Source organism: Sapajus apella, unplaced genomic scaffold (genome assembly GCF_009761245.1).
Source record: "Sapajus apella isolate SASKATOON/1434 unplaced genomic scaffold, GSC_monkey_1.0 scaffold4, whole genome shotgun sequence".
Lineage (NCBI taxonomy): Eukaryota > Metazoa > Chordata > Mammalia > Primates > Cebidae > Sapajus > Sapajus apella.
Window position 1 is genome coordinate 36,918,919 of NW_022436944.1, and position 9,736 is coordinate 36,928,654.

Genomic DNA, 9,736 nt, shown 5'->3' on the forward strand with positions numbered 1-9,736 from the left:
TATGTATGTATATATATATATGTGTGTGTGTGTGTGTGTGTATATATATATATATATATATATATATATATAATTATTATTATTTTGAGACAGAGTCTCCCTCTGTTACCCAGGCTGGAATGCAGTGGCACAATCTTGGCTCACTACAACCTCCACCTCCCAGGTCTCAGTGATTCTCCTACTTCAGTCTCCGGAGTAGCTGGGATTATAGGCATGTACCACCACACCTGGCTAATTTACGTATTTTTAGTAGAGATGGGGTTTCACCATGTTCGCCAGGCTGGTCTCGAACTCCTTACCTCAGGTGATCCACCCATCTCCCAAAGTGCTGGGATTACAGGCATGAGCCACCGCACCTGGCCAGATTACATATTTTTTATTTTACAAAAGAGACATGACCTTCAGAAGTGATAAGTGACCCTCCTGGGGCCACCTTACTAGTGCCAGAGCTGGGATGCAGATTCCATTCAGCTCGCCCAGAGCTGAGCTTCTCGCCCTCCACTGCCCACCCCTGCCACCACCGCCCTCTGATCACCTCCCATCAGCACTGACACAAGAAGGCAGAGCACGGCTCGCCTCACCTCAGCTGGGAATGTAGGCATTGAGTGACTCTAATGTCTTGGTTCCCTGCATATGTCCATGAGTGACCACAAAAATGCTGCAAATACTGATTTGGGGGTTATAAATAAATGTTAGGGAGTAGGTGAATTTGCAAAGACAGAACAAAGCAAAGGTGGAAAACAGGGAGTATGGCATTTCTTTGTATCATTGAAGATCAACATCTTAATTTATCATCAGCCTCATAGCCATTGAGAAGGCTAGGATAACATTGAGTCCTTGACCTCTAAGAGATTTTAATTTGGTGGAGGAATTCTTAAAACAGCATTAGCTGAGTCAGAGCCAAAGCGGGGTCAGGCGAGAGGATGGGGAAGGAAGTGCTGAGGACTGAGACAGCAGAGATGTTAGAGTTCCCAAGAGGGGCCATCCCTGAGGGCCAGATTCAGGGGACTTTGGGGGAACGGTCACAGGGGCCGCAACTTGGGGCAGGTTTGGCACGAGGGGTTTAATGTGAGGGAGAGGAAGCCAGCGAAAGGCATTCTGGGCCTCATAGGTCAAGTTATAAAAGTTTCCGTAAAATCTCTGCTGGTGTCTGGGACATATTCAGCCAAGGCCTTTCTTTAGCTGGGAGGGTGCAAATACCAGTTCTAGCCCGGAGTGAAAACAGCTGTGCGTCTCTCATGCGCCCCCTCGCCCCCGTGTCTCTGTTAACTCACCTGCACGTTGTTCAATGACAATTATGCTTTCTGGTTCCTCACCTATTCAAACCCTCAGACTGTAATGGCAAATACATCTCCACAGTGGCAACTAAATGCTGATTTTTGTTCTGCAGAAATCATGGCGCTTTGAGTCATGAAGCTGGCGGTGTGAGGTTTGCTTGGGCAGATCTCCTAGTGTAGGCCAGGAGTGGGTCAGAAACCTGCCTTAGAAAGAACACGGTCTTCAGATGCTACAGGGCAGTGTGGTGACCAGTAGAAACTCCACACTTATTGAGTGGCAAATGGTACAGGTAGGCAGCACCAGGTGGAGTCTTGGGAGGACAGCAAGTGAAACAGGAATGGCCGCAAACAAACCTCTTGAACACCAAACTGGGAAGGAAGGGGTGATTTATTTGGCCAGGAGCTGCAGCAGGCGTGAATGCCCCAATGGCTGAGCACCCTAACAAAGAAAATCCTTGCCCTTTTAAAGGCTTAGGACCCTAGGAATTACGTCTGAAAAGGTCTTGATCCATGAAGTAGGCATGGGGTATGTGACTAGGTGGGGGTCTGACCGTGTTTAAGTAAAAACAATGCCCTCGGGGAAGAGTCCTCCAACCATGCCTGTGATCTACAGGAGTGCGATTAGGGTGGTGCCCGGGTCTGCCAGCCTTGACTTCTCCTATTGAAATGCAATGTAGAAGTCTAGGGAGAAGGGCTCTTAGAAACTTAAGAGGGTTAAGGGTCTCCTTCTTCACAAGGACCAGGCACAGGGAAATGGTGTCACCTTTACCAGTTCCTTATTTTCCAGTGGCACTTCCAGGTCTAGAGGTGGAGTCACTGCCCCTGATTAACCAGCCCCAGGGCACTGCATCAGGCCTGTGCCTTCCCTGTACATTAAAAAAAATTATTAATTCTCCTCATATTAAGGGAAAAAATAGCCAGGTTTTTGAAAGACTCAGGATGAGCAGTAGAAAACTATCTTCCAATGGCTGCCAAAGAAGCATGGTTGATCCTCGGTCTGGACTCATTGCTCTGAGGGCAAAGATGGTGTTAGTTTTCTCTGTAAGATCAAGGGCTAGCAGCCAAACCAACAAGGCAACCTACCAAATACTTTATTTAGTAGTCAAACTCTGGCTGCAAATTCGTAACTAACCAGGCCAAGGGAAAGGCAGAAGGGAGTGAATGTTTGTCCAGGCTCAGCAGGCAATAAGTAGTGCATGCTGTGTCTCTGGGAGAGCTGCAGGCCTCGCTACTGAGGACACCTGACTGTAAGGTTTGCTCCATTACGCCAGCCCTTCAGTTGTTAAACATCTTGTGAATTATAAAGGAATGAAACATACCACGTCCCACAGGCCTTGCTGGTTTGGCCGTGGTGCCTTCTTCCTGCCTGGGGTCTTTACGTGTTGTCCTTCCACTTGGAATGCTTTTTCCCTGTTCTTCACTTGCATAGCATCTGCTTAGCCTTCAGGTTTCAGGCAAATGTTACTTCCTCAGTGAGTTCTGTTGGACTAATAAACTGGGAATGTGTTTGACTGCAAGGGAGAGAAAACTCAACTTCTCAAGCTTAAACAAGTAGGGTTTATTTTCCTAACTTAAGAGGCAGGCAGAGGTACAGAGTGGAGGCTGATGATGCAGCCTGATGATGTTGTCAAGAACCAGTCTCTTTCTGTCTTTCCATCCCTCTGTCCTTACGGTACTTGGCTTGCTGCCTCATGGTTGCAAGATAGCTGCCATGCCTCCAGGCATCACGTCTACACTTCAGTCCAGAAGAATAGGAAAGGACAAAGAAGAAAAGAGTAAGAACAAAGGCCATTACAGCTAGGTCTATTTTTTTAATCAGAAAAGGAAAATATTTTAGGAAGGCATAATTAACAGACTGGCTTTCATTTTTTTGGCCAGAAATAGAGTACATGGCCTCTCCACAGCCAGTCATTGGTCAAGGGAAATGAGAGTTCAAAGACTGCTTAGAACCACTTTAAGTCATTCTGGGAGCTGGGTAAAGGCCTGAACTCTCCAAGACAAAAGGATCTCTAGGTACCTGAAATAATCAGGGTTGTGTTAGCAACAGATATTGTCTGTTACATCCTCCCTGGCTAGCCAACGAAAGGAGCCCCTTATACTCTGAAAGCCCTCGTGCAATTTGCCATTATATGTTCATTTATGTGTTTACTTGTATGATGCCTAAATGCAGCACTAGACTTAAGGCTGCAGGAGGGAAGATGTTATAAATGCTTTGTTCCCTTTTCAACACCGAGCATAGCACTGGGCATACGGTAAACTCTACAGGCATCTTTATTAAACCAGCAAAAGAAACAGGATAGGTGTGGTGGTTCACACCTGTAATCCTAGCACTTTGGGAGGCCAAGGTAGGAGGATTGCTTGGGGCTTGGTGTCCAGGCCAGGAGTTAGAGGCTCACTTGGGCAACATAGGGAGATCCCATCTCTATAAAAAATACAATGCAGCCATAAAAAACGATGAGTTTGTGTCCTTTCTAGGGACATGGATGAATCTGGAAACCATCATTCTCAGCAAACTGACACAAGAACAGAAAACGAAACACCGCATGTTCTCACTCATAGGCAGGTGATGAACAATGAGAACACACGGGCACAGGGAGGGGAACATCACACCCTGGGGTCTGTTGGGGGGTTGCGGGCTGGGGAGGGACAGCAGGGTGCAGAGAGGTTGGGGGGGGATAACACTGGGAGAAATGCCTGATGTAGGTGACGGGGGGTTGGAGACAGCAAACCACCATGGCATGTGTGTACCTATGCAACAATCCTACAAGACCTGTACATGTGCCCCAGAACTTAAGGTACAATAAAAAAAAATACAAGGAGTGGCTGGGCTTGTTGGTACACACTTGTCGTCCCAGCTACTTGGGAGGCTGAGGCAGGAAGATGGCTGGAACCCAGGAGTTGAGGCTGCAGTGAGCTGTGATTACATCACTGCACTCCAGCCTGGGCAACACAGGGAAACCTGTCTCAAAAAAAAAAAAAATCCTTGCTGAAGAGGTCATCCAGGAAGCACAGAAATAGCTGAAATAGCTCCTGCGACAGGGACCTCCTTCTTTCCGTTGACAGCCCTTGGTGTTTCTGGTCAGAGAGTTCTTCCTAATGTTGATCTGACTGCCGGTGATTTCTACCCTTATGGGCTGAATTGTGTCCCCACGAAATTCCTATTTTGAAGTCCTAACTCCCAGTGTTTTAGCTTCAGAAGATGACTGTATTTGAAGATGGGGTCTTTAAAGAGGTAATCAAGGTTAAATGAGGTCACTGGGGTGGGCCCCAGGCCCCACCCCAATCTGACTGATATCAAATAGGAGATGAAGACAGACACCAGCCTGCAGGGAAGACAGCCACGGCAAACCAGGGCGGGAAGGCTCAGAGGAAACCAACTCTCCTGAGACCTTCACCTTGAAGGAGACCCTTAATCACACTTAAGCATCTAAGACCACCTCCCCCTTGACTTTGACATTGCATTTCAATAGGAGAAGTAAAGGCTGGCAGACCCGGCACTGCCTTTAATCACCCTCCTATAGATGGCAGGCATGGTGTGGAGGAATCTTTCCGGAAGGCATTGCTTTTACTTAAACACGATCAAACCCCCACCTAAGTCACATACCCCACGCCTACTCCATGGACCAAGACCCTTTCACATGTAATTTCTAGAGTTGTAAGCCTTTAAAAGGGCAGGGATTTTCTTTGTTAGGAGAGCTCAGCTATTTGGGGCATTCAAACCCGCTGCCAGCTCCCGGCTGAATAAATCACCCCTTCCTTCCTAGCTTGGTGTTCGAGAGGTTTTGTCTGTGGGCTGTCCCACAGCAATCTGAGATGGCTAGCTTCCAGAAAAGCGAGAAAATCAATGTCTGTTGTTGAAGTCACCCGGTCTGGAAGACTGTTAACGGCAGCCTCTGAAGATAAGTACAGCCCCTCTCCACTGCCGACCATCACATACTTTGAGACTCCCATCAGACTGGTTCCGCAAAGTCTTTTTTTTTGTAAGTACATTTTGTAGCAGGGAACCAAGTCAGCTCCCCTCTAACTCCAAAACTTGTGTCCTTTTTGTTTATCAAAGCAGCCAAATGGAAGATAGGCAGGGGGTTTAATTTGTTTGCGTGCAAGTTTCTTTTCCTGAGACAGTAGTGTCACTTTGCATTCTTGATCTCTCCTTGGATTGGTGATAGTAGAACAGTCCTCGCTTGGGTTTTCTTCCAGAGCATGCGCGTTAACATCGTCCAATTCTTATAAGCAAATAATAGCCAGATGTGATTCATTCTTGCCCGAAAATGTTGATACTTAGAATAAATTTATGTAAGTGTCTCTGAATACAGCAAATGTTCCTTTGTTAGTGATTTGTGGTAGCTAATGTCATAATAGTGATCTCACTTCAGCAAGATATTGGCTGTCCCCTCGTGAGTAGTGTGTTAGTCAGCAGCCACCACAATGTACTGCATGACAAACTACTTAAATCTTGTCTTAATGCCTGTGGGTTGACTAAGGCAGCTCTGCTTTAAGCTGAGCCTCAAGCTCCTATTTGCTTCACATCTCTCATTCTTGACCCAAGATTTGTGGCAGCGGTGACCTGGAGCCTAATCTTCTCATGATGGAGGTTAGAGTCTCCCAGAGGGGAAGGCAGAAATACGATGGCCCTGAAAATATAGGCTTGGAGTGAGCTTCTTTTCACTTCCACTCACATTTCATTGGCTAAGCAGTCACAAGAACAAGCCCAATGTGAATGTGTCTGGGGCTATCCTTCCTCCGGGGAGGCACGATGAAAGGAGTGAATATTTGTTCAACAGTAATCTAGTCTACTGCAGGCGGTCAGGGGAGGCCTGGGGTAGAGGGCGTCAGCCTGGGAAGGCCCTCTACCCCAGGACTAGGCTTCTGTCAAGTAGTGGGGAGATCCCAGTTAGGAGTGGTTGGATCTAAAGAATGAAGCAATCCTTAACCTTGGGAGGGTCCAGGGTTGAGCCTGAGTATTCAGAACTGTGATGAAGTCCAAAAGGCCAATGGTGTATCCAAGAGCAGGAGCCTGTGGAAAGACAGGAGTGCATTCAGGATTGTGCTCTGGGGAACCCGCAGCATTTTGGAAGGACCTGCTGGTGTGAGGATGTACATACCTGCTGGAAGATCGCAGGTTGGGAGGTTATACAAAATCCTCTCGCGGTGCTTCCCTACTTCTCTCTTCATATAGTCCTTTTCATATTTACCCTCCTCTCTGGGGCCCACTTTTTCTCCCTCTTGCTCAGCCCTGCTTTCAGACCATATCCCTTCTTCACTCATCCATGCCTCTTCCCACAAAAATGTCCACAGGGCCTTCCATACTGACGCTCAGGCATCCTTTGGAGAAACTGATCAACTTGCAGTTTGCATGAATGAAACTACATGGGTGGCTGATTTGTAACTCTCTCCTTACTTGGAAGCTGAGGATGCGGAGACCCTCAGAGTAACTAGCTTGCAGAGGCTCTCTGAGTCCTAACATCAGTTAGAGCAAGGCTGGGTCCACCACTTTGGTTTGAGGGTTTATCAATTCTAGTACTGATGACATATCATTTTAAAGTTCACTGGCTTGAAACAGCTATGTATTATTTCTCATGAGTGTGTATGCGGGTCAGCTTGGGGTCAGGGACTGTAGGTTAGACTCAGCTGTGTGGCCGTGCTAGTCTCTGTTGGGCTCACTCATGCACAACCAGCTGGGGCTAGACAGATCTAGGATGGACCTGGAAAGTGGCCCTGCTCCGCACATCTCTTTCCCTTCCTGGACTGGTGGGCTGGCACAAGTGTTCCTTTCCCAAGGCAATCACAGAAGTGCAAGAGAACGGCAGAAGTGCTTTCAAGGCCTCTTGAGGCCTACACTCAGAATCGGCATACTGTCTTATTCAGAGGTCTCCAAGACTACCTGTAAGTTCACTGATTCACTAGAAGGACTCAGAACACAGCAAAGCTGTTATACTCGTGGTTACAGTTTACTATAGGAAAACGATACGGATTAAATCAGCCATGGAAAAAGGGTGCATAGGAGACAGCAGGTGCTGACTTCCAGCTGTCGTCTCCCAGTGGAGTTTCACAGACAGGGCTTCATTCTCCCAGCAGGGATGTATGGCAACATACAGGGAACATTGCCACCCAGGGAAGCTCACGCCAACCTTAGTGTCCAGGGTTCTTATTGGGATCTGGCTGACTGCCCATGTGGTGGGCCTTAGTTTCCAGCTTCTCCAGAGATCACGTGGATATTATGTGGCTCACAACTCCTGCCATAAATCTCATTTAGTGTAGACCACATGACATGACCCACGGCCTTCAGGTAAACAATGACATTCTTATCAGGCTGCCACAGGCCAAAACTTGCTTTGGAGTGGGCAGGTTTGGACCACCGAGGCAGGCTGGGTTAATCCTTCATCGCACAGCGTCCTTCTGCCTCCTGTTGGCTAAAGCACAGCTGACACGGCTGAATCCAGGCAGACTGGGAGGGCAGTACAGTCACAAAGCAAGGGCATGGATTCAGAGAGAGGTGATGATCTGGGGCCATTAATGCAATTCACCATCAAGGCCCCACCTGGGGTGAGGTGTGGGCTAGCACATGGGCAGCCACAGGTGGCCCATCCTAGTCTTATCGTTGCTGGGACATAACGCGCACTGGTCCCCACAGTTCCCCTAATCTGTTGTGTGAACTTGAAACAGTCACACCCTCTCTCTACACCAGCAGCTCCTCTCCTACGGAAGACTACTGTCAGTGATTTTTCAGCAGAACTCTTTTTTAAAAAATTCCTCTGAAGGGCCGGGCGCCGTGGCTCACGCCTGTAATCCCAGCACTTTGGGAGGCTGAGGTGGTGGATCATGAGGTCAGGCGTTCGAGACCAGCCTGGCCAACATAGTGAAACCCCCATCTCTACTAAAAATACAAAAAATTAGCCAGGCGTGGTGGCAGGTGCCTGTAATCCCAACTTCTCGGGAGGCTGAGGCAGGAGAATCACTTGAACCTGGGAGGCGGAGGTTGCAGTGAACTGAGATTGCATCACTGCACTCCAGTCCGGGTGACAGTGCAAGACTCCATCTCAGAAAAAGAAAAAATAATTCTGAAATTTTGCAGCAAAACTCCAAAATAAAATAAATGCAATAAATGCTTTCCTCAGGACGTTTAATTCTTCCAAGGTTGACTGGTACATGTCAATGTTTGCCAAACCCCTTAAACATCTATAAGCTTCCAGGAAACAGTTTGAAAATTATGGGGCTTGCTCAAGGTCTTTTTTTAAATTTTGGAAATGCCATGTTTAAGATGTTTTTGAGCAGTTTCTTTTAGGTCTTCCATTACTTTACACTTTAACTGAGACTGCAAGGAAGTCCACCTCTCAGAGGCATTTACTGAAGCCTCCTGGTTACACAGAAGAGTACTAGATGCCGTAAAGGGGAATAGCCATGACCTCCAATTTAGGGTAGACCTGGGGTGGCAAAGAGGAAAGGAAGCTTGGATGTATTCTGATCCTATATTTATAACCTATTCTAACCCATGGCCCTTTTCTAATAAATATAAAAGTCCCACAGGCTCAGCTTTTGATGTAATTCCCACCAATGCTTTGAGAAAGGCTTTGTACAGCTTTCCCTTCTGTAAATTATATTATCAAAACAATAGATTTTTTTTAATGTTCCAAACAAGAATTACATGAGTGTTTTATTGACCTTGCCTTTTCCAAAATATATACATGCCACCCTAAAAACATGATCCATTTCCTTCACCCCCCACTTCCCACCTCTACCCTACTCTCACCTATTCAGAATAAGTGATTCCATTCATTCTTTCTCATTTATGCTTGTGCCTTGCCTTCTTCAACTATAAAATGTGAGGACATAATATGGAGAGAGTGGGCAGGTATTGGTGAGGATACAGGTAAAACAAGGTTGGCTTTGAGTAAATAATTGTTGAAACTGGGTGATGGGCACATAGGGATTCGTTAATTCCATTTTTATGTTACGAAATTTTCTATAATCAAAAGGTTAACATGAAGGTAATTTCTGTAATAAAAACATTAAAATGAAGATAATGTTACCGATTTGCGGGTTGATACTGAGTATTTGACCCCGCTGCAAGGCTAGAAGCACTTTGAACAGCATCTTCATTTGCTGCAGCCACATCTGACCTTGGTTCCAATACCAAGCTGCCACTTCCTGACTGTAACCATTTGAGGTTATACCACAATCTCACAATGTGCCCCCTGAAAAAAGGTAAGGAAATGCAGCAGTCCAAGCCCCCAGGCAGAGGAAGCTCCCGACTCCGGGGACTTATTCCTTCACTCGTCTCCTGCCAGCAGCAGATGGAGCCAGTTTGGGCCATGTTAAGGCCCTGAGCGCAAAGGGTTAACACATTGCCCCTGGAGGGGCTCGGCTTTCCCTTGGTGGGTACTGCCCTTCAGGCCCAGGTCTGCCTGATGATTCTGGGTGTAGGTTAAAGGGACCATGAGTCTGTGGCTCCTGAGTACGTG

The 9,736-nt window shown here is 47.0% G+C and overlaps 1 long non-coding RNA gene across 1 annotated transcript in view; it reads left to right on the plus strand.

The window, feature by feature from the left end:
• The first annotated feature begins 424 nt into the window (after window positions 1–424).
• Window positions 425–9,736, plus strand: part of LOC116542318 — a 14,492-nt gene continuing 5,180 nt past the window's right edge. The window contains exon 1 of the long non-coding RNA XR_004265166.1: window positions 425–1,567. This is a non-coding gene — a long non-coding RNA (uncharacterized LOC116542318). The remainder of the gene's footprint in view (window positions 1,568–9,736) is intronic.